The following is a 25242-nucleotide window of genomic DNA, read 5'->3' as shown; positions in this document are numbered from 1 at the left end:
ATTTTGATGAATCTATTGTTTATCCATATGAAACAACTTTTTGTTCCGTATAGAGTTTTTGCCTTGAATTCTGTATGAGCTAATGTTAATATTACTATAATGCTTTCTTTTCATTTGTACAATATTTGCTTGGTCTGTCTTTGGGCCATCTGTGTATTTGCAACCTTTTTGTATTATCTTGTGTTAGATAAATCTCTCTTAAATTGCATGCAGTTGGAGCTTGCCTTTTTTTTTTTTATCAGTCTGGGGAATTCCCTGGAGGTCCAGTGGTTAGGACCTGGTGCTCTCACTGCCGGGGCCGGGGTTCGATCCCTGGTCGGGGAACTAAGATCCTGCAAGCGGCGTGGTACCTCCCCCCGTTCCCTGCCCCCCCCCAAAAAGAATCAGTCTGAAACGTCTTATTTTTTTTATTTGAAGTGTCATTGATATGCAATGTTATGTTAGATTCAGGTATACAACATAGTGATTTGATATTTATATACATTACAAAATGATCACCACAATAAGCCTAGTTACCTTCTGTCACCATACAAAGTTATTACAATATTGTTGACTATATTCCCTATGCTGTACGTTACATCCCTGTGACTTATTTAATTTATAACTGGAATTTTGTACCACTTAATCCCCTTCAACTATTTCCCCCCAAGTCCCACCCCTCTTGTCTCCGGCAACCACTAGTTTGTTCTCTGTATCTGTCACTCTGTTCCTGTTTTGTTTTGTTTGTTCATTTGTTTTGTGTTTTAGATTCCACATACGAGTCAAGTCATACAGTATTTGTCTTTGACTTATTTCACTTAGCATAATACCTTCTAGGTCCATCCATGTTGTCGAGAATGGCAAGATTTCAATATATATATATATATTTTTTAATAGCTGAGTGTTATATATACACATACCACATCTTTATCCATTCATCTATTGATGGACACTTAGATTGCTTCTATATTTTGGCTATTGAAAGTTCTTACCTTTTAATTAGAGAACGTAACCTGTTTGTAATCGTTGGGATTACTGATATTACTGATATTCTAATCAACTTTATGTTTTTTGTTGGATATGTTTCTAGATCTCTTTTCAAGGTTGCTTTGTTGTCCCAGTGACCTTCTTGTGCTAGTAGCTAAGGTTAGATCCTTCTAGGCTAGTGTGACTAGAGAAAAGTCGGCTTTTCCTGCTTCAAAATAAGGAAAAGCAGAAGCTAGCCAGGAGGCATAGCCTCTGTGGTAACACTCCTTTTGGTATCTTGGAACTGCGTTTTCTTATAGCTGTCATTCAGTGAGTACCTAATACAAGCTGGGTGCTTTTCTATACACTTTATATATATTGTTGCATTTCAGTCTCACAACAACCTTACCAGATAGGTATTATTATACTTATAGATAGGGAGACTAATTAAATTAAGGCATGCTCTTGAGGAGCTGAAGAATATATTATTTGTAATGTGTAAGCTAATTCCCTTTCTCACCATGTATTCATGGGATGTGGAGTAGGCTGAGAATTGGGTCCTGAATTTAGTTTTATTTAGTTTCTCAATGAGTAAGTTGCTAATGCTGCTGGAAACAGCGGGGCCTCTCATTCCAGTTCACCCATTTTTCACACTAGTTTAAGTTTCCACTCTAAGTTGATTGTACTGGAGTGGATAATCCAGAGTCTAGTAGCCTTTTAACTCCTAGAGGGGAAAAAATGTGGTGTGTGCCACACCCTGTCTTTCATCCTGTTTTTTGTTTTTGTTTTTGTTTTTCAGGGACTGGGTCTGGAGTTAGTGGTATCTGTGCTTATTAGTCTCACACAATCCCAGAGAGGAGAAGGCTTGTGCTTTATCCATCTTTTGAATCTCTAGTGCCTAGAAGAATGCCTGGCCCATAAGAGGTGCTATTTCTTAAAATGACCTGAGCTCAGAAGGGGGAAAGTTGTTTTACATTAATATTCGAATTATGAGGTTTTAGAAAAAGGCCCGTAGAATACAAATGCATCCTCTTAAAATTATACTCTTTATAACTTCTACACTACTTTGTATAGTGCAATAAAAATAAAACGTGTTTATGACTTTTTCAAGAGCTTCCTCCAGACTAAAGCAGAGTATGCTTTCAGTAGGAGAAAGTACCAGTCACCAAGGGAGGGTGGAATGACACTGACACATGAATGACCGTTTGCACTGGTAATGCAAGTGAGGACATTCATCTAATAGAAGTGCTCCGAAGCCAGCTGCAGGGGAGAAGTATAGCCCTGATCTCACAGGGATTCCATAGTTGAAAAAAGAAAAAACAACCCAAATGAAAACTCCCGGCTTACATCAGGGAAATACTGCTGCAGACCTTTAATGAGATCCCTAGGTGAATCAGTTTTTATACGGGCCTGTTTGACGTCCACAGATATCTGGCTAGACCTTGATTGATTGTCAGGCTTTTTAAGTAGCATTGATTTTTTTTACTGCTGCAACACTGGGATGATGAGGTCATTGTATTTTGCCATGTTACTGAAGTTCTTGTTAAAGCAACCTGGAGGTTAGAAGCACATCCAGGCACCGGCTTCTTGCTCCTGCTAAGTTTTGAGAGATGGGAAAGTTGAGATAAGTAAAATGATAGAGGCTAAAATGTTCTCTCTTGTTTGAGGGGGAATTTCAGACTTTTATGAATTAGAATGATTATTGGTAGCTCTTCATCACAGGTGATCATTTCTTTTCATTCTTAGCTCTCATTTATTGAGCAGGTAAATACATAGGCCCAGGGACTGTCACGAGCATGTAACACACACGAGCTCTTTGTTGTCACTACACCTCTGTGAGGTAGGTGTTGTTATTTGCACCTTGCGATGAGGAAGCTGCATCTCAGAGAGGTAGGGTTGCTCTCTCAGGGTTAAAGTAGTCAATGGAAGAGCTAGGTTTTGGATCAAGCTGTGGCTGACTCCAAAGCCCAGGCTTTGAACTGCTGGTTTCCAATATGATGGCGTGTGAGAAGTTAGATCACGGGGTAGTATTTGAGGCTGCTGCTTCAGTGATGACCCCGCTCTCCCATGTGGACCTGGGTCCTGGGGAAAACTGGAAATAGCACAGTGCCTTTGGACACAGCATCTTGATTTTCCCCATTTGCAGACCTGAACCTCCCTTCTGCTTGAGTGAGGCTGTGCCCGTGAAGGGGCCTGAGAGGGCTTTGCACATTTTGGGATTCCTCTGGCTCCCACCTATTGATCAGTGGCTGCCAGAAGCTTTAATCCGATTAGAGTCTCTAAAACTAGTTTCCATCTCTGGCGCCTGACTCGGGTTTCAGAGCAAGAGGAAAAAGTATGACATCACCCCTTCTTGCATCTGTGCTGGGTGGCTAATGAAATTACGTGATGGATTTGAGGACCATTAAAGTCAATGTTGCCCCTGATTATTATTAAGAGTACTTTCAAATTTACTGCACCATGGGGTAGGCTCAAAAGCGTCATTTTTCTTAGGTGTGTTCATTGCTCTGGATTTTAGCGCACAGCTCTGTGGGATATGGAGAATGCGAGCAGCACAGAGAATCAATTATGAAATCTGCAGGTGAAAGTGCATGGAGTTCTTTTGCTGGAGGGGGGTGAATGTTCTGGGATTTTTCCGTAATGAGGCATCGTGATGACCTCAGACTGAAAAAGCCTAAAATGAAACAAAATATGTTTGTCAAATAAATATAAAGCAACGTGGTTGCCATTAGTATCAGCAATAGTATTTTTTAAAAGTTTAAGTGGTTAGTGTACAAAAAAGTGCTCAGTTCAGGTCCCCACCAATTCACTGAGCATAGATACTGAGCTAGCACCAGAGATATACTTACCGAGGGGAAGGCCAGTCTTGTGTTTTCCATCAGGATGTCTCCAGGGCCCAGCTAAATGTCAGGCATACAGAAATTATTCTATGTCTTAAAAAAAATACGCACACACACACACATCACGTATAACATACATACTATAAAGATTTGAATAGATCTTAAGTGTACAACTCAATAAGTTTATACACGTACACACAGCAACACACATGCATACCTTTGAACTTGGCCCCAAATTAAAATTTAGAACGTTTTCCATATCCTAAAAGGCTTTGTCTTGCCCCCTCACATTCCCCCAACAGAGATAACCACTATTTTGACTTCTTTCTCCACAGATTGGTTTTGTCTATAATGAATATACTTCATATAAATTCATATAAGTTGAATCTTCATATAAAAGGATTCATACACTGGGCTTCCCTGGCAATCCAGTGGTCGAGGCCCTGCACTTCCACTGCAGGGGGCACGGGTTCGATCCCTGGTCTCGGAACCAAGATCCTGCCTGCTGTGTGGTGCAGTCAAAAAAAAAAGAATCATACTCTGTGTTATCTTTGCTCTCTGGCTTCTTTTGCTCCTCTTTATTTCTGGGAAATTCATCCATGTTACTACATGTAAGACTACATAGTTTGTTTTTTTATTTTTTAATTTAATTTTTATTTTATATTGGGTTTAAAAAAATTGCTGCATAATATTCCATTGCATAAGTATTCTGCCATGAATTTATTCTTCTATAATGGATATTTGGGTTGTTTCCAATTTTTAGCTATTATAAACAAAGCCATTGTGAACACTCTTGTACAGATGGACTTTTCCACTTATTTCTTTTGGGCATATTGTGTAGAACTGGAACTGCTGGGTCATTTAAAATACTTTTGCATTGTTGAATTGAAAAACACAGTTCCTTATTTCACTGTGGCCCGCTCAGACCTTGCAAAACAACCCTGGTCACCTATCCTACATGTTCTTAGTGGAAAATAATTCAGTTATAGCAAAGAATTACAGCAGAATATATACAAATCACTCATTATTTACTACAATGACAATATGAGCTTAAACATTTGGTTTTAACGTAAAAAAAAATACCAAAAGTTGGATCATCTAGTAATTTTATTACACCAAACTCAATATTATACTGCAAATTATGTGGTATAGATTCATAGTTAGCATAGTAGTTTATTTAAAAAGCTACTGAGAGCCTACTATGTGCCAGGCAGGCACTGCTCTGGGCACTGGGGCTCTAGTAGACAACCCACAGATAAGGAAAAGTCTCTGGCCTTATGAGGTTCTAATAGAGAGACAGACAATACGTACCAAACAAATATGTACTATAAAACATATCACCAATGAAACATGCAATGTAAACAAATTTTGGGAGGATTATAGATATATCTGCTTTAGCAATAGATTTATGAATGATTTGTATTTGAACTGCATCTATACATAGCTTAAAGTCTAGTTACTGGAAAATTAGAGGCCAAATGTCCTATTCCTGTGCATAGTACTATAACAGTAATAATAGCTATCTATGTGGTCTAAGCCATGGATTATCTCATTTGATCTTCCCAGTATCCTTATGATGTAGGTACTAGTCTCCCATTTTAATGGTGAAGAAACTGAAGTACAAGGGGTTGAATAACTTACCCAAAGTCACACAGCTAGTATGTGGTGATATTGGGATAAAAACCAGGCAGTCTGACTTTAGAGCCTGTACTCTAATTGTTACCCTATTCTGCCCTCCAGATGGACAAATATGCATTAATATACATTGTAAGGTTACCCAAATGACATACAATAAATTCATAAAGATGTTATACTTACTGTGATGTATAATGCAAAAGCCAAAAGCGAATAGCAGTAGTTGGAAACCATGACCAATTGTAGACAGCATCAGTGATACATGATTCACAAATTGTGTTTCCTGAAAACTGTGATTCTGTCCTGTGTGCTCATGCAAAAGTTTTGCAGTATTTCCAAATGAGTGGCTGCCAGACTTAACCCGATACTGAATTAAAGATTCAGTAAACTCTATTCATAGCTTCAACTTAGAAAGTACAGCTAACTCACTGGTAGGATATTAGTAAGGAACGTTAGGTTGTAGGTAAAAATAAAAGCTAATAGAAAGTGTGTCATGTGCTATAAGTATGAAAGAAGACTTGCATTTCTGGGTCTGCTCATGGTCACTGGAAGGGCCCTCCAGGGGACTAAGGTCTACCCTGAGAATCATTGACTAACGTTAAAGAAGATATACAAAGAATACTTGTAAGTAACATGCTGAGTACTGTGGCGAGTGGTCTATGTTGCAGTGAGTGGGGCTTAGTAAATACCTCCCCTGACTCCCTCTAGAATTCTGAAGCAATTAAGAGATAATCCAAAAGTCAGATAGTGATAAAAATATTACTGTTACTGATAACTGATAATGGAGAAATCTGGAAAGAGATTTACGCACCCAGGCACAGGCAGCACTGGATAGACAGGGCTTTCCTAGAAGTGCCCCCTCATGGCATCGGGAGGTGGGAAGAATATGTGTTCTCTGTGGGCGTTTTGCTCCCACCAACAAGAAGAGTAAGCCCACTCCAAGTTGCTCCATCTCCCATGGGAAGAGTTTGTGGGAGTAGAGAGGGGCCAGCAGTGTCATGGATGTGGAACTCCCTCCATGTGGAAGGAAACATCAGACTTGGGGAAGAAGCTTTTCCTCCCCCTGCAAAATACTTTGGTATATATGCTACAGGACTACAAAGAAAGGATGCACCTACCCAGGTATAGGAGAAAGTGCTCTCAAGAAGATAACTTGTGATGAGTCTTGTCGGAAAACCAGGAGCTAGCCAGATGGAGGTTGGAAGGCAGGATGCTTTAGACCAGGGTTTGGCAGACTGCAGCCTGCAGGCCAAATCTGGCCTGTTGTCTGTTTTTCAAAATAAGAATTTATTGGAGTACAGCCACACTTACTCGTTTATGTATTGTGTATGCATTTGCACTATAATGGCAGAGTTGAGTAGTTGTGACAGAGACCATATGGCTCCCAAAGCCTAAAATATTTACTCTTTTGTCCTTTACAGGAGAAACTTGCCAACCTCTGCTTTAGAGAGAGGTAATGCTCAGGGGGATGAAAGAGGATGTGGGCTGTGGATGTGGGCTGGGCACTATAATTGGTTTGATAATGTTGGGACATGAAGCAGTAGGCGGGTGGTGATTAAACAGATGGACCCCTTGTTCTCTAAAACTTTATAGTCTTCTTCAGAGAGTAATGGTGCAGGCGGACAGGTTAATTATATTAATTGTATGAAGACAAATGGACAAACATTTAAGAAATAGAGCCTTTAAATTCATAAAGAATTTGCATCATTATATTCATGTCAAAAGACACATGGAGAAGGAGTTGTGACAGTAACATGTTTTGAAATGATGAAATCGGTCATTTCTCTTCAAGTGGCTTGGGGAGGGGTTCAGAGAAGAGGCATTTTGCTATTTTAGCAGCAGCTGTGGAAAGGGAATGGGAAAGGTGAATTAGGAAGGGGAAATTTGTTTCTGGCATAGGGATGCAATTTAGAGTCAGAATGGGAAGACCGAATGAAGTGAACTTGAGTCTCTTTGCCTGAGAGAATGAATGAGGAGGGTATGCCAGGATGGGGGAGGGGCTCTATGCTGAGAGGAGACCAGATCCTGGGACCAATCTTTCCTTTTTTAAATAAGATATTCCCCTCTACTCCCCACCTGTTAGAATTAAAAAAATATATATTTATAAATTAGCATTCCTCTCTGTCCCTACTTATTCTGCTTCCAAGAAAGATGATTTTTACTTTTTGGCTTCTGAGATTTTAGTTATCCTGGTTAGGATAATAGAAAAATGCTGAACTAGAAGGACTAGGAGATTAGAATTGAGAAGAAATAAAAGTACTGGTGGAATACACAAAAATAAACTCAAAATGGATTAAAGACCTAAATGTAAGGCCAGACACTATAAAACTCTTAGAGGAAAACATAGGCAGAACACTCTATGACATAAATCACAGCAAGATCCTTTTTGACCCATGTCCTAGAGAAATGGAAATAAAAACAAAAATAAAGGAATGGGACCTAACGAAACTTAAAAGCTTTTGCACAGTAAAGGAAATCATAAACAAGATGAAAAGACAGCCCTCAGAATGGGAGAAAATATTTGCAAATGAAGCAACTGACAAAGGATTAATCTCCAAAATTTACAAGCAGCTCATGCAGCTCAATATCAAAAAAACAAACAACCCAATCCAAAAATGGGCAGAAGATCTGAATAGACACTTCTCCAAAGATATACAGACTGCCAACAAACACATGAAAGGGTGCTCAACATCACTAATCATTAGAGAAATGCAAATCAGAACTACAATGAGGTATCACCTCACACCAGTCAGAATGGCCATCATCAAAAAATCTACAAACAATAAATGCTGGAGAGGGTGTGGAGAAAAGGGAACTCTCTTGCCCTGTCGGTGGGAATGTAAATTGATACAGCCACTGTGGAGAACAGTATGGAGGTTCCTTAAAAAACTAAAAATAGAACTACCACATGACCCAGCAATCCCACTACTGGGCATATACCCTGAGAAAACAATAATTTAAAAAGAGTCATGTACCACAATGTTCATTGCAGCACTATGTACAATAGCCAGGACATGGAACCAACCTAAGTGTCCATTGACAGATGAATGGGTAGAGGAGATGTGGCATATATATATATATATATATACAATGGAATATTACTCAGCCATAAAAAGAAATGAAATTGAGATATTTGTAGTGAGGTGGATGGACCTAGAGTCAGTCATACAGAGTGAAGTTAAGTCAGAAAGAGAAAAACAAATACTGTATGCTAACACATATATATATGGAATCTAAAAAAAAAAAAAAGTTCTGAAGAACCTAGGGGCAGGACAGGAATAAAGATGCAGACATAGAGAATTGACTTGAGGACACAGGGAGGGGGAAGGGTAAGCTGGGATGAAGTGAGAGGACATATGGACATATATACACTACCAAGTGTAGAATGGATGGCTGGTGGGAAGCAGCTGCATAGCACAGGGAGATCAGCTCGGTGCTTTGTGACCACCTAGAGGGGTGGGATAGGGAGGATGGGAGGGAGATGCAAGAAGGAGGGGTTAAGGGGATATGTGTATATGTGTGGCTGATTCACTTTGTTATACAGCAGAAGGTAACACACCATTGTAGAGCAATTATACTCCAGTAAAGATGTTGAAGAAAAAAAAAGTACTGGTGGAAGCTATGGCAGAGTGACTGGAGAATACACCCAGGCAGGTAGGGAAACATGGGGAAAAGACCACAGTCAGTTTCTTGGGCAAGGCTAAGGAAGAGGGGATGTGGGGGAGTTTAGAGAGAGAAGGAAAGAATCTTTGTAGGCAGCTCTGGGCATCTGAGTAAGGTAAATAAGACAGTGGGGATGGTGAATTGAAGGTGTTTTTCTATCAGTTATGAATTTGGTTCCATTTGATGTTTTTCAACAGCCTCACTAAAGATTAAGACTGTTGTCATATAATTCTTGGCTGCGAAATAGTTGTTGAAATAGGACATTGCAGAGACCAGGCCAAATAACAATTAATTCTTTTTCCTAAATACTTCTTAAAATTTTTTTATACCCCAATGTTCATAGCAGCACTATTTACAGTAGCCAAGACATGGAAGGAACCTAAATGTCCATCAACATGAATGATAATAGATAAAGAAGGTGTGGCACATATATGCAATGGAATATTACTCAGCCATAAAAAAGAACAAAATAATGCCATTTGCAGCAACATGTACGGACTTAGAGATTTTCATACTAAATGAAGTAACTCAGACAGAGAGAGACAGATATCATATGATATCACTTATATGTGGAATCTAAAAACTGATGCAAATGAACTTATTTACAAAACAGAAACAGACTTATAGACATAAAAAACAAACTTACAGTTACTGAAGGGGAAGGGGGGAGAGTGATAAATTAGGAGTTTGAGATTAGCAGATAAAAATTACTATATATAAAATAGATACAACAGCCCTGAACCAAGATGGTGGAGTAGAAGGATGTGCTCTCACTCCCTCTTGTGAGAACAACAGAATCACAACTAGCTGCTGGACAGTCATCGACAGGAAGACGCTGGAACTCACCAAAAAAGATACCCCACATCCAAAGACAAAGGAGAAGCCACAATGAGATGGTAGGAGGGGCGCAATCACAGTAAAATCAAATCCCATAACTGCTGGGAGGGTGACTCACAGACTGGAGAACATTTATACCACAGAAGTCCACCCACTGGAGTGAAGGTTCTGAGATCCATGTCAGGCTTCCCAACCTGGGGGTCCGGCAACGGGAGGAGGAATTCCTAGAGAATCAGACTTTGAAGGCAAGTGGGATTTGATTGCAGGACTTCGACAGGACTGGGGTAAACAGAGACTCCACTCTTGGAGGGCACACACAAAGTAGTGTGAGCATCGGCAACCAGGGGAAGGAGCAGTGACCCCAGGGGAGACTGAACCAGACCTACCTGCTATGTTGGAGGGTCTCCTGCAGAAGTGAGGGGTGGCTGTGGCTCACCATGGGGACAAGGACACTGGCAGCAGTTGTTCTAGGAAGTACTCCTTGGTGTTCGCCCTCCCAGAGTCTGTCATTAGCCCCACCAAAGAGCCCAGGTAGACTCCAGTGTTGGGTTGCCTCAGGCCAAACAACCAACAGGCAGGGAACCCAGCCCCACCCATCAGCAGACAAGCAGATTAAAGTTTTACTGAGCTCCGCCCACCAGAGCAACAGTCAGCTCTACACACCACCAGTCCCTCCCATCAGGAAACTTGCACAAGCCTCTTAGATAGCCTCATCTGCCAGAGGGCAGACAACAGAAGCAAGAGCTACAATCCTGCAGCCTGTGGAACAAAAACCACATTCACAGAAAGATGGACAAGACGAAAAGGCAGAGGGCTATGTACCAGATGAAGGAACAAGATAAAACCCCAGTAAAACAGCTAAATGAAGTGGAGATAGGCAACCTTCAGAACAAGAATTCAGAATAATGATAGTGAAGATGATCCAGGACCTCGGAAAAAGAATGGAGGCAAAGATCTAGAAGATGCAAGAAATGTTTAACAAAGACCTAGAAGAATTAAAGAACAAACCAGCAGAGATGAACAATACAATAACTGAAATGAAAACTACACAAGAAGGAAACAATAGCAGAATAACTGAGGCAGAAGAACAGATAAGTGACTTGGAAGACAGAATGGTGGAATTCACTGCTGTGGAACAGAATAAAGAAAAAAGAATGAAAAGAAATGAAGGCAGCCTAAGGGACCTCCGGGACACCATTAATTGCAACAACATTTGCATTACAGGGGTCCCAGAAGGAGAAGAGAGAGAGAAAGGACTAGAGAAAATATTTGAAGAGATTATAGTTGAAAACTTCCCTAACATGGGAAAGGACATAGCCTCTCAAGTGCAGGAAGCGCAGCGATTCCCATACAGGATAAACCCAAGGAGAAACATGCCAAGACACATAGTAATCAAATTGGCAAAAATTAAAGACAAATAAAAATTATTGAAAGCAGCAAGGGAAAAACAACAAATAACATACAAGGGAACGTGCATAAGGTTAACAGCTGATTTCACAGCAGAAACTCTACAAGCCAGAAAGGAGTGGCATGATATACTTAAAGTGATGACAGGGAAGAACCTACAACCAAGATTACTCTACCTGGCAAGGATCTCATCCAGATTAGATGGAGAAATCAAAAGCTTTACAGACAAGCAAAAGCTAAGAGAATTCAGCACCGCCAAACCAGCTCTACAACAAATGCTAAAGGAACTTCTCTAAGTGGGAAACACAAGAGAAGAAAAGGACCTACAAAAACAAACCCAAAACAATTAAGAAAATGGTCATAGGAACATACATATCAATAATTACCTTAAACGTGAATGGATTAAATGCTCCAACCAAAAGACACAGGCTTGCTGAATGTATATAAAAACAAGAGGCATATATATGCTGTCTACAAGAGACCCACTTGAGACCTAGGGACACCTACAGACTGAAAGGGGATGGAGAAAGATATTCTATGCAAATGGAAATCAAAAGAAAGCTGGAGAAGTAATACTCATATCAGATAAAATAGACTTTAAAGTAAAGTATGTTACAAGAGACAAGGAAGGACACTACATAATGATCAAGGGATCAATCCAAGAAGAAGATATAACAATTATAAATATATATGCACCCAACATAGGAGCACCTCAATACATAAGGCAACTGCTAACAGCTATAAAAGAGGAAATCGACAGTAACAAAATAATAGTGGGGGCTTTAACACCTCACTTACACCAATGGACAGATCATCCAAAATGAAAATAAATAAGGAAACAGAAGCTTTAAATGACACAGTAGACCAGATAGATTTAATTGATATTTATAGGACATTCCATCCAAAAACAGCAGATTACAGTTTCTTCTCCAGTGCGCACAGGACATTCTCCAGGATAGATCAAATCTTGGGTGTCAAATCAAGCCTCAGTAAATTTAAGAAAATTGAAATCATATCAAGCATCTTTTTGGACCACAACGCTATGAGATTAGAAATGAATTACAGGGACAAAAACGTAAAAGAGACAAACACATGGAGGCTAAACAATATGTTACTACGTAACGAAGCGATCACTGAAGAAATCAAATAGGAAATCAAAGAATACCTAGAGGCAAATGACAACGAAAACATGATGATCCAAAACCTATGAGATGCAGCAAAAGCAGTTCTAAGAGGGAAGTTTATAGCTATACAAGACTACTGAAGAAATGAGAAAAATCTCAAATTAACAATCTAACCTTACACCTAAAGCAACTAGAGAAAGAAGAAGAAACAAAACCCAAAGTTAGCAGAAGGTAAGAAATCATAAATGTCAGAGCAGAAATAAATGAAACAGAAACAAAGAAAACAATAGCAAAGATCAATAGAACTAAAAGCTGGTTCTTTGAGAAGATAAACAAAATTGATAAACCATTAGCCAGACTCATCAAGAAAAAGAGGGAGAGGACTCAAATCAATAAAATTAGAAATGAAAATGGAGAGTTACAACAGACACCGCAGAAATAGAAAGCATCCTAAGAGACTGTTACAAGCAACTGTATGCCAGTAAAATGGACAACTTGGAAGAAATGGACAAATTCTTAGAAAGGTATAACCTTCCAAGACTGAACCAGGAAGAAATAGAAAATATGAATAGACCAATCACAAGTAATGAAATTGAAACTGTGATTAAAAATCTTCCAACAGGGCTTCCCTGGTGGTGCAGTGGTTGAGAGTCCGCCTGCCGATGGAGGGGACACAGGTTCATGCCCTGGTCCAGGAGGAGCCCACATGCCGCAGAGTGGCTGGACCCGTGAGCCATGATTACTGGGCCTGCACGTCCGGAGCCTGTGCTGCGCAGCGGGAGAGGCCACAATGGTGAGAGGCCTGCATACCGCAAAAACAAAAACAAAAACAAAATGCTCCAGCAAACAAAAGTACAGGACTAGACAGCTTCACAGGTGAATTCTATCAAACATTTAGAGAAGAGCTAACACCCATCCTTCTCAAACTCTTCCAAAAAATGGCAGAGGAAGGAACATTCCCAAACTCATTTCTATGAGGCCACCATCACCCTGATACCAAAACCAGAAAAAGATACTACAAAAAAAGAAAATTACAGACCAATATCACTGATGAACATAGATGCAAATATCCTGAAGAAAATACTAGCATAGAGAATCCAAGAACACATTAAAAGGATTTTCCACCATGATCAAGTGGGATTTATCCCAGGGATGCAAGAATTCTTCAATATACGCACATCAATCAATGTAATACACCATATTAACAAATTGAAGAAGAAAACCCGTATGATCTTCTCAATAGATGCAGAAAAAGCTTTTGACAAAATTCAGCACCCATTTATGATAAATCTCCAGAAAGTGGGCATACCAGGAACCTACCTCAACATAATAAAGGCCATATATGACAAGCCCACAGGAAACATCATTCTCAGTGGTGAAAAACTGAAAGCATTTCCTCTAAGATCAGGAACAAGACAAGGATGTCCATTCTCACCACTATTATTCAACATAGTTTTGGAAGTCCTAGTCTTGGCAATCAGAGAAGAAAAAGAAATAAAAGGAATACAACTTGGAAAAGAAAAAGTAAAACTGTCACTGTTTGCAAATGACATGAAACTATACATAGAGAATCCTAAAGATGCCACCAGAAAACTACTAGAGCTAATCAATGAATTTGGTAAAGTTGCAAGATACAAAATTAATGCATAGAAATCTCTTACATTCCTATACACTAATGATGAAAAATCTGAAACAGAAATTGAGGAAACACTCCCATTTACCATTGCAACAAAAAGAATAAAATACCTAGGAATAAACCTACCTAGGGAGACAAAAGACCTGTATGCAGAAAACTATAAGACATGGATGAAGGATATTAAAGATGATACCAACAGATGGAGGGGTGTACCATGTTCTTGGATTGGAAGAATCAATATTGTGAAAATGACTCTACTACTCAAAGCAATCTATAGATTCAATGCAATCCCTATCAAATTACCAATGGCATTTTTTACAGAACTAGAACAGAAAAATCTTAAAATTTGTATGGAGACACAAAAGACCCCGAATAGCCAAAGCAGTCTTGAGGGAAAAAACAGAGCTGGAGAAATCAGACTCCCTAACTTCAGACTATACTACAAAGCTACAGTAATCAAGACAATATAGTAGTGGCACAAAAACAGAAACATAGGTCAGTGGAACAAGATAGAAAGCCCAGAGGTAAACCCACGCACCTTGGTCAACTAATCTATGACAAAGGAGGTAAGGATATACAATGGAGAAAAGACAGCCTCTTTAATAAGTGGTGCTGTGAAAACTGGACAGCTACATGTAAAAGAATGAAATTAGAACATTTCCTAACACCGTACATAAAAGTAAACTCAAAATGGATTACAGAACTAAATGTAAGACTGGACACTATAAAACTCTTAGAAGAAAACGTAGGAAGAACACACTTTGACATAAATCACAGCAAGTTCTTTTTTAATCTACCTCATAGAGTAATGGAAATAAAAACAAAAATAAACAAATGGGACCTCATGAAACTTAAAAGCTTTTGCAAAGTAAAGGAAACTACAAACAAGACGAAAAGACAACCCTCAGAATGGGAGAAAATATTTGCAAACGAATCAATGGACAAAGGATTAATCTCCAAAATATATAAACAGCTCATGCAGCTCAATATTAAAAAAACAAACAACCCAGTCAAAAAATGGGCAGAAGAGCTAAATAGACATTTTTCCAAAGACGACATGCAGATGGCCAAAAAGCACATGAAAAGCTGCTCAACATCACTAATTCTTAGAGAAATGCAAATCAAAACTACAATGAGGTATCACCTCACACAAGTCAGAATGGGCAACATCAGAAAATCTACAAACAACAAATGATGGAGAGGGTGCGGAGAAAAGGGAACCAACCCTCTTGCACTGTTGGTGGGAATGTAAATTGATACAGCCACTATGGAGAACAGTATGGAGGTTCCTTAAAAAAGTAAAAATAGATTTACCATATGATCCAGCAATCCCACTATTGGGCATATACCCAGAGAAAATAATTCAGATGCACCACAGTGGTCACTGCAGCAGTATTTACAATAGCCAGGTCATGGAAGCAACCTAAATGCCCATCAACAGATGAATGGATAAAGAAGCTGTGGTACATATATACATTGGAATATTACTCAGCCATAAAAAGGAACGAAATTTGGTCATTTCTTGAGATGTGATGTATCTAGAGACTCTTACTGAGTGAAGTATGTCAGAAAGAGAAAAACAAATATCGTATATTAGCACATATATGTGGAACTTAGAAAAATGGTACAGATGAAGCGGTTTGCAGGGCAGAAATTGATACACAGATGTAGACAACAAACATATGGAAACCAAGGGGGTAAAGACATGGGGGGTGGTGTGGGTGGTGGTGTGATGAATTGGGCAATTGGGGTTGATATGTATACACTGATATGTATAAAATTGATGACTAATAAGAACCTGCTGTATAAAAAAATAAATAAAATAAAATTCAAAAATTAAAAAAATAGATACAAGACAAGCACAGGGAAGTATATTGAATATATTGTAATAACCTATAGTGAAAAAGAATATGAAAGAGAATAAATATATAGTCTTTATACACACACACACACACACACACACAGACATATATATAAAACTGAATCACTTTGCTATACACCAGAAACTAACACAACATTGTAAGTCAACTGTACTCCACTAATAAATTATTGAAACAGTTTTGTCAAAGTTTCATTGACACACAATAAATTGCACATTTTTTTTTTTTTGCAGTACGTGGGCCTCCCACTGCCATGGCCTCTCCCGCTGTGGAGCACAGGCTCCGGATGCGCAGGCACAGCAGCCACGGCTCATGGTCCCAGCCGCTCCGCGGCATGTGGGATCCTCCCGGTCCGGGGCATGAACCCGCATCCCCTGGATCGGCAGGCGGACTCTCAACCACTGCGCCATCAGGGAAGCCCTAAATTGCATATCTTTAAAGTATACAATTTGATGTATTTTGACACGTATACACGTTTGAAGCCATCACCATAATCAAGATATGTACACCCATCACTTCCAAAACTTTTCTTGTAACCTTTTGTAATCCCCCCTATTTCATTGTCCCTAGGCAACCACTGATCTTCTTTCTGTCATTATGGATTAATTAGCATTTTCTTGAACTTACTGTAAATGGAATCATACAGCACCTACTCTTTTTTTTGGGGGGGAGTATAACTCCTTTCACTCAGAATAATTATTTTGAAATTTATTCATGTTATTGCATGTTTCAACAGGTCATTCCTTTTTCACTGCTGAATAGTATTCCATTGGTTGGATATACCACAGATTGCTTATCTGTTCATCTGTTGATGGGTGTTTGAATTGTTTGTAGTTCTTGGCTATTGCAGTAAAGCTACTATGAACATTCATGTTCATGTCTTTGTATTAACATGTGCTTTAAGCTCTCTTAGGCAAATACTTAGGAATGTAATGGCTGGATATATGGTAGGTATATGTTTATTTAAGAAACTGTCGAACTGTTTTCCAAAACAATTTTAGCATTTTACATTCCTGTAGGAAGTATATAAATATTATGTGTTCTGTACATCCTCACTAACCCTTGGTGTACTCACTCTTTTTAATTTCAGCTATTCAAATAGATATGTAGCGGCATTCCATTATGGTTTTAATTTTTATTTCTGTAATGATTAATAATGTTGAACATCTCCTTATGTACTTATATACCATCCATATGTCTTTTTTGGTGATGTGTCTGTTCAAACCTTTTGATCATTTTTTATTGAGTTGCTTTTATTGTTATTGATTTTAAGAGTTTTTTATATATTCTGGTTACAAGTCCTTTATCAAATATTTGATTTGTCAGTACTTTTCTCCATTCTGTGGTTTCTCTTTTAATTACCCTAGCAGTGTCTTTTGACGAGTGTGTGTTTTTAATTTTGATGAAATCTAATATATTGATTTATTTTTCCTTTGTGGATTATGGATTTTGGTGTTATTATCTAAGAAAATTTTGTCTAATGCAAGATCACAAAGCTTTTATCATATGTTTTCTTCTAGAAGTTTTATAGTTTTAGGTTTAGTCTCATATAGTTTTAGGTCAACGAACCATTCTGAATTAATTATTACATGTGTAGAAATATGGATTAAAGTTCTCCCCCTTCTTTTTCTCCTCCTTCTCCTTTGCATATGACAATCCAGTTGTTTCAGCACCGTTTGTTGAAAAGATTATCCTTTTTCCACTAATTGCCTTTTCACCTTTTTCAAAAATGGGTATGTTTATGATTCCATTTCTGAATTCTTTATTCTGTTTCATTGATCTGTTTGTCTGTCTTTCCACCAATACCATGTGTCTTGATTACTGTAGCTTTATAATAAGTCTTGAGATTAGGTGCTGTTAGTCCTCCAACTTTGTTCTTTTTTGGTCAGAGTTGTTTTTGCTATCTGTCCTTTGAATTTTCATATGAATTTTCAAATTAGTGTGCTGATTTTTTGGGATTTGCTTGGAGTTGCATTGACTATCTAGATCAATTTGCAGAAAATTAGTATCTTAACATTATTGAGTTTTCTAATTCATGAACATGGTTTTATTTATGTCCTTAAAAATTGGTCTCAGCATTGTTTTGTCATTTTCAGTACAGGTATTGCATAATCTTTTGTCAGAGTTATCCCTACCTATTTTACTTTTTTGGGATGGTATTGCAAACGGTACTATTATTTTTCAATTTGTGATTCTCTGTTGCTAGTATATAGAAATACAATTGATTTTTGTGTATTGATCTTGAATCTTATAACTTTGCTAAATTCACTAATTAGTTTTAGTAGCTTTTTTGTAGGCACATAACTTTAAATGAGCAAACTGAATGGACATATATCCTTAAATGAAAAGTAGCTGTCCATTGGTTTGAAGTTGGCTTTTTAAGCTGGTCAGGGATGTTCTCCATGTGCTCTGGGAATGGCTCTGTGGTGCTTCTTTCAAAAATATAAGGTCTTTTGTGGAGAATGGCTTGGGGTAAAATCATAGTGGATGATTACTCCCAGACAGGGGCCAGGGAGAAGTATGTTGAAAATACATTATGGAGGGCAAGAATAACAAGGATTTGAATAAACCTGAAAAGTGTGTTCAAGGACATTCCTCACATACCAAATGGAGGTGGGTCTGCAGGAGATGGCATGGCAGCCTTGCAGATAGTTGTAGCAATGGGTGAGGGAAAAGACTTCTGTGTGACAGCAGTGTTTCTTGTACCCACGATGAGAACATTCTTCTAAACCAACTCTGAGAGGAAGGGCTGAGTGGAGAGTGTTGGCTATGTCTTTGTGTTAGTAAGTATCTAGAGGATGACTAGAAAATTTACTTAAAGCGTCTGGAAGTTTATTTCAATTCCTAGATAATTGTTACCATGTGGATAAGATGAATTGTTGGGGAGAGTTTTTCTGTTTTTAGCTGCTTCTTTCATGTCACAGAGGCACAGTTGTTGCAAAGTAAAAAAGAGCAGACTGTGGGAACAGAATGGTTATGGCAGAAGAAGGACTGAGATGAGTCAAATAGGACTCCAGTGTCTCTCTTGTGCGAGTTTGATGATATTGTCTGCAGTAAGAAGAAACTCTGGCATAGACAAGGACATGTACAAGTAAGGCTTACATTAAGTGGATCTGGCCATTCAGTTTTAAGTAAGACTTGGTGGGCCTGATGAAATAAATGATTGATGTTCTACATCTGTTCTGTAGAGTCCCTTTGTTCCAAGGAGATCCTTTGGGGCTGCTGTGAGGGCAGAGATGATGGTAAGTGCGCAGAGATCTAGACCGTCCATCTTCCTCCATCCTACCCCTAACTTCTCCATTCAACCAGAGGTCCTTACCCTCCTTTTAGAAAAAAATCTGTTTAACATGTTAGGATTTCACATCAAAAGTTGTTTCTAAATAACTCTTGTGTGTGCGTGTGTGTGTTTAGAAACCACTGGACTAGTTCAGTGGAAGTGATCAATGCTGAATGCCTTCCTCAGAAACAAGGAGCAGTGTCACACAGAACTTGTGCTGTCTGCCAAAACTGAAGGAAGTTGCTTCCTTCCCTGCATCCGGTCCTACTTAAGTGACAAGTTACTGGTGGCCTAGTGATGGGTAGCCACATATTGCATGGAACATACTTATGCTAAAAATTATTATTATTATCTGAAATTTAAATTTAACCGGATACCCTGTATTTTTTTAAATATTTATTTATTTATGGCTGTGTTGGGTCTTCATTGCTGCATGTGGGCTTTCTCTAGTTGCATTGAGCGGGGGCTACTCTTCGTTGCGGTGTGTGGGTTTCTCATTGCGGTGGCTTCTCTTGCTGTGGAGCACGGGCTCCAGGCTCACGAGCTTCAGTAGTTGTGGCATGTGGGCTCAGTAGTTGTGGCTTGCGGGCTCTAGAGCACAGGCTCAGTAGTTGTGGTGCACGGGCTTAGTTGCTCCGCAGCCCATGGGATCTTCCCAGACCAGGGCTCGAACCCGTGTCCCCTGCATTGGCAGGTGGATTCTTAACCACTGCGCCACCAGGGAAGTCCAGATGCCCTGTATTTTTATTTTCTAAATCTGGCAACCCTAATCAATGTATAATTCATAACAAAATAGTAAATGGGTTCTCCAACATAATGATTTTGCTAAACATTGACCAAAAAATTCTCGCATCGTGGCTATGTGCATCATACTATATTAATTAATCCCTTGGCCTGTTGTGTACAATCCCTTTCCAGCAGCCAGCCAGCCATCCTTGCTGGAATGTGGATAAGTGAACAATGTTGTCAGTGCCTTTTTACTCCAGAAGGGCCTCCCTCTCCGCAGGATGTTGAAGACACATTAATCCAAATTCTGCCATTGAACCGATTTTCCCAATTCTTGCTTTTTGTTAAGTATCATTTCATCTTTGAAATTTCAAGTGGCAAGTTTTAGTTAGAATACTGATGGTGTCTTACAGTACTTCATCAATATCATATACTTTTTCCTTAAAGAGATAATTAAAATTTTTTTGTCTTTGTCACTGTTACTTATTTATCTTATAATTGGAAGTTTATACCTTTTGACCACCTTCATCCAATCCCCTCTCCATGGCCCCTCCCCCCCACGCCTGATAGCCACAAATCTGATCTTTTTTTCTATGAGGCAAACCTTCATTCATTTTGTATGTTATATTGCCAAGCACTCAGTTTATGCTACTAAAAACAGCTTGCTCTGGTTCTGTATCCTTCTTTCCTTCTTTTATAAATGCCCGTTAGGGATCTGAGTTTACCAGAGAACCCCAGGGTAGCTGCATTGGCATTTCAGATGTCTCTTGATGTCTTTCTCAGTTAAATCCCAACACAATAAATATCATTATAAGAAAATTTTCTAGACAGTAAAAAATTTTGCATGATTCATTATATGAATTAATTAATAATTAATATTATTAATTAATAATAATTAGTTAATAGCTGCTTTCAGGTATGTACTGAGTACTGTACATTTTATCATCATATTCAATTCTCATAACCCTATGAGATAGGTGCTACTTCTTCATTTTAAGGAAGAGGGAAACAAGACACAGAGAGGTAAAGCAACTTGCTCAAGGTCACACAGCTAGAAATTTGTAGAGCTAGGATAGGGACATATCTCTCTCTCTGACTTCAGAATGATAACTTATGGCTGTTTTGTTATACTCTGCAAACAGTGCTTTCTTGCTCTGTCTTCAGTCAATCATGTGCAGTAATCATCTGATAGAGTTACTGCCCATATAAGAGAAATAAATGATTGATGTTCAAGTTCAAGCACAAGTTCTGTGTGACACTGCTCCTTGTTTCTCTCTCTTCACTAAGAGAAATTGATTGTGTGCTATCTGCCTTGTGGATGACAGGATAGCTGAGCTTTTCCTAGCAGGTTTGTTCTACTAGAAGTGATTTTTCTTCAGTAACTCTTATTCTCCACCTAGAAAGACTAGCCATCTAATTAGGTGCCATTATCATATTCCAAAGAATTAATTTTTAAAAAGCACATAAAACAAAGGCCCAGCATCCAGTGAAAGAAAGGGGGAATATATGTATTTGTGTATTCTTGATATTCCTTTCCCCTGCTGGGTTCAATTCCCTTTTGCTTGTGGATTTATTAACAGAAGCCGGATGTTGGCATTCTTTCTCCTCCAGATCCCTCAACCTGGAACCTGGTTTCTAGCAGTGTGTTAATTTTACACCATTTTAGTTCATTAAAATAATTGGCAAGTTCCTTGAGTTCATCACAATGGGAGTTTACCTATTTTTAACTGTCTAAAACTTAATGTGGTGATGCTATTTTTACTCAGAAGCTAATTCTTCATAAGTTATTTCTGAAAAATTTTCTCCATAAAGGAGCTCCATTTAACCATTTCCAACTCATAGTAGAGAGAAAGCCAATTCTTGGAGAAGTTAAATAACCCATAAGGGGTTTCCCAGAGCCCAGTTGAAGCCCCTGCCTCAGCTGAGTGTCAGGACCTGCTGCTGTTGCTCTGTCCTTGGCAACAAAAATGGTTCAACTTGCAGTATCTGTAACTCTCGGCCCTTATAGCCAGTCATCCCTTATAGCATGAAGGACATGACCATCACCACTCTGGGCTGTGATCAGACTCCCTCCCTCGTCAGGATGTGCCCCTTATCAAGAAGTTTGCTCCCCTGCTGACTTGGTTTGCCTCTGCTTCTCTCATTGCCCATTCTGTTTGGGGATGGCTTAGTCATCGATGTCTAGGAGAGGTCTGGGAGGTGTCACTTCTCTCTCGTACTCACCATTCCACAGTGGCAGTGCTCCTGTTCTCTGGGCTGGTTCCTTTGTCCCTTCACCGTTCTTCCTGCTGGAGTGGGAAGCAGGCTGAAAGGGGAGTGCTGCTTCCTGAAGTAGAAAGGAGAGGCTCATTGACATTCTCCCAGGGAATTGTCCTTCAGCTGATGGTGAAGGAGAAAGAAGAGCCACTGTCTGCAGAAAGTCTTCAGTTAAAGTGCACATGTGATGTTTGGGAAGGGCAACCTAGTACTTGAACTTGGGCTCGGTCCTGGGCTCTTCTCTGTCTGCCCTCACATGCTGTCGGATGACTCAGTATGCCACCTCTGTGCAGATGCCCCCCAGCCTCTCTTCTGAACTCCACACCTGTGTGTCCCCTGGCCTGCTGGATGACCCACTTCGATTTCTAAAAGGCAGATCTAACTAGCATGTTCAGAAAGATTCTTGACCTTCCTCTTCAAACCTGCTTTCTCTCATTCTTCTTTCTTGGTAAGTGTCCACTTCAATCTTTCAGTTACTCAGGCCAAAAACTTGGACCTCATCTGTCACTCCCTTCTTCCCCTGAAGGGGGACATTTCACATTGAACATTTCACATTCAATCAATCCTCAAATTCTGTCAGCAGTCTTGTAACAATATGTTCAGAATCTGACCACTTTTCATCACCTCATGTCTATCACCCTAGTCCAAACTGCTCCCATCCCTTTCCTAGATCATTGCATTAGCTCCCTCCTTGCGTCTCCCCTTGATGTGACAAGTCTCTTCCCCACATACTACCTAGACTGACATTTTAAAGACATAGATTATACTCCACTTCTGCTGAAAATTCCTCAGTGTCTTCCCATCTCATTGGCCGTAAAATGCAAGACCCTGCATGATCTGGCCGCCCCCCACTCCCACCCCAATCTCTCATCTCATCTCTAGTCCCTTGTCCCTTGTTCCCCCTCCAGACAGGTCACAATGGCCTTCTCACCTGGAACATGCCAAGCACACACTGCTCTGCTTCTTAGAACACTATTGCCCTGGGGACCCACGTGACTCCCTCCCTCCCTTTACCTCTCTGCTCCTACATTGCTTTATCAGAAAGTCTTCGCTGACCTAGATAAAATGCTACCCCCATTTGAGAGCAGGCCCTTCTTTTTTTTGTTTACTGTGTATCCCCATTACCTGGCACAAGGCAGACACTCGGTAAATATCTGCATTCGGTAAGGACGAATGAATTCATTCATTCCCAGGCAAGAAAAGAGTTTTGTTGTTGTTTTTTCTTAAATTGTCTTCAGTTGAGTTCAGGGTTCCACTAATGCCTTGATTAGTATCTTGTGTGATCACAGGAAGATCTCATAACCCAATTTCCTCATCTGTGAAATTCAGGGGTGGAGTAGGTAGTGTGTAAGGCACGTTTTAGCTCCTCCCTTCTGGTTTTGTAAATGTGGGATCTCTTCTTTGATCCAACAATAGCATCCCAGGGTTGGGGTCTCTCCTATGGTCCTGTATCTGTGTTTGAAGTGATGGAGACAGCCTTTTCTTCCACACTTCCCACCCACTTGGTGACCCCTTCCTGCTTCTCACCATCAAACACATTACGTACTTGTGCTGTTAAGACACAGTGTGCAGGAGCAGTTGTGAGATGTGTTGCCAGACATCACTTAATAGTATCAGATCATCAAAGCCTGTATATAATTTACATTAAAAGTCAGAGTGTTAAATCAACTATACTTCAATAAAAGTTAATTAATTAAAAAAGAAAAAATATTACATTGGAATAAAAAGACAGAGTGGATTCAAGACTATCTGTAAAATGACCTGACCTCGCTCATCTTCATTTTGCTGTGCTTGCTTGAGTGGGAGAGAAATGGTGGAGCACAGTGGGAATTATGTGTAACCCAGGGAATACATGTGGGGAATGTCTTGTCTATGAATGTCATAGATTTTATGTGCTATGTTGGAAAAATAAAAGGTTTAGAGCCACTGGTGTTACAACGCTTGTGATACAGATCTCTGTGATACAGAGATAAGAGATGTGGTCTCTGCCTTCATAGAGTTTATGGTCTAGATGAAAAGACAGGACATATTTGTACTGTGCAAGGGTGTGTAAGAACACAGCATGTGTAAGAGCTGGATGTGTGGTGCAGTTTGTCCTTCAGGGTGGCATCTTCATGGGCCAGATGGTTTGTGGGATTGGTTCATAAGAGAAGGGAGGCTTGAGCTGTGTCTTGAGGGGTCTCTCCTTCGCTCAAGAAGCCAGTTGTGCAAGATGCTCTCCCTCCCCTTCTTCCTGGGGCCTATCATGATGACAGCTTGGTTACCATGAAGCATTAGGCTTACGTATTATCCTTTGCGGTCCCCCTATAACCACATTGTCATAAATATACTCTCTTTGAATGGTCTAGTTTAGGTGGGTTGTCTGTTTCCTGTTGGGACCCTGACTGATACTGTCTTATAATAAATTTTTCTTTCAATGGGAATAGATGAGATCTCCAGATTAATTTTTTTCAGTGATATGCAACCTCACAGAAAGATAGGGTTGATATCTGCACCAGAGAAGAATGAGTACCATTTCTAAGTCCCCAACCTGCTCTTTCAAGTCACCTAGGAACACTGTTTGTCCTTGTTGATGCTTATGCTACCTTGGGTGGATCAAGGAGGTATTTGTCTTGGAATCCTGAATAAGTAGGTTGACAATATAATTCATTTTCCACAGTGGAACTTTTCGAGAGTGCTAAGGTGCACTATAAATAATTATTCAGGGACAATAGGTGTAAACCAGGATTGTCGAAATGGTCAATCTACAGATAAAGGGATGTTCTAATTGCCTTACATTAAACTGAAATCACAGTTCTGCCCCAGAGAAAGCAAAGAGCACCCCTTCTGTTTGTTGGAGTGACTCTCTTGGTCATCTTCAGGGGCCCTGTTCTGGGCTGTAGGGAAGACCCTTTGTTGCCTATCCTAACTGCTGAGTGAAGAAGCCCAGCTGAAAGACTCAGGATCATTTGTATGATTGAACATTCTTACTGCTGGGCAGAGGCCAGGCGGCAATACAGGTAGTGTCCGGACTCTT

The 25242-nt window shown here is 39.6% G+C and overlaps 1 long non-coding RNA gene across 1 annotated transcript; it reads right to left on the bottom strand.

Annotated features, from left to right (window-relative positions):
* Window positions 1-398: 398 nt before the first annotated feature.
* On the bottom strand, window positions 399-23455 carry LOC141278189 (uncharacterized). The gene is made up of 4 exons (XR_012330535.1): window positions 23352-23455; window positions 22194-22296; window positions 3795-3845; window positions 399-3619 (listed from the first exon to the last, which is right to left on the bottom strand). It is a non-coding gene; the product is annotated as an uncharacterized lncRNA (long non-coding RNA).
* Window positions 23456-25242: the final 1787 nt, after the last annotated feature.

Source organism: Tursiops truncatus, chromosome 3 (genome assembly GCF_011762595.2).
Source record: "Tursiops truncatus isolate mTurTru1 chromosome 3, mTurTru1.mat.Y, whole genome shotgun sequence".
Lineage (NCBI taxonomy): Eukaryota > Metazoa > Chordata > Mammalia > Artiodactyla > Delphinidae > Tursiops > Tursiops truncatus.
This window is presented reverse-complemented; position numbering and strand designations above follow the sequence as displayed.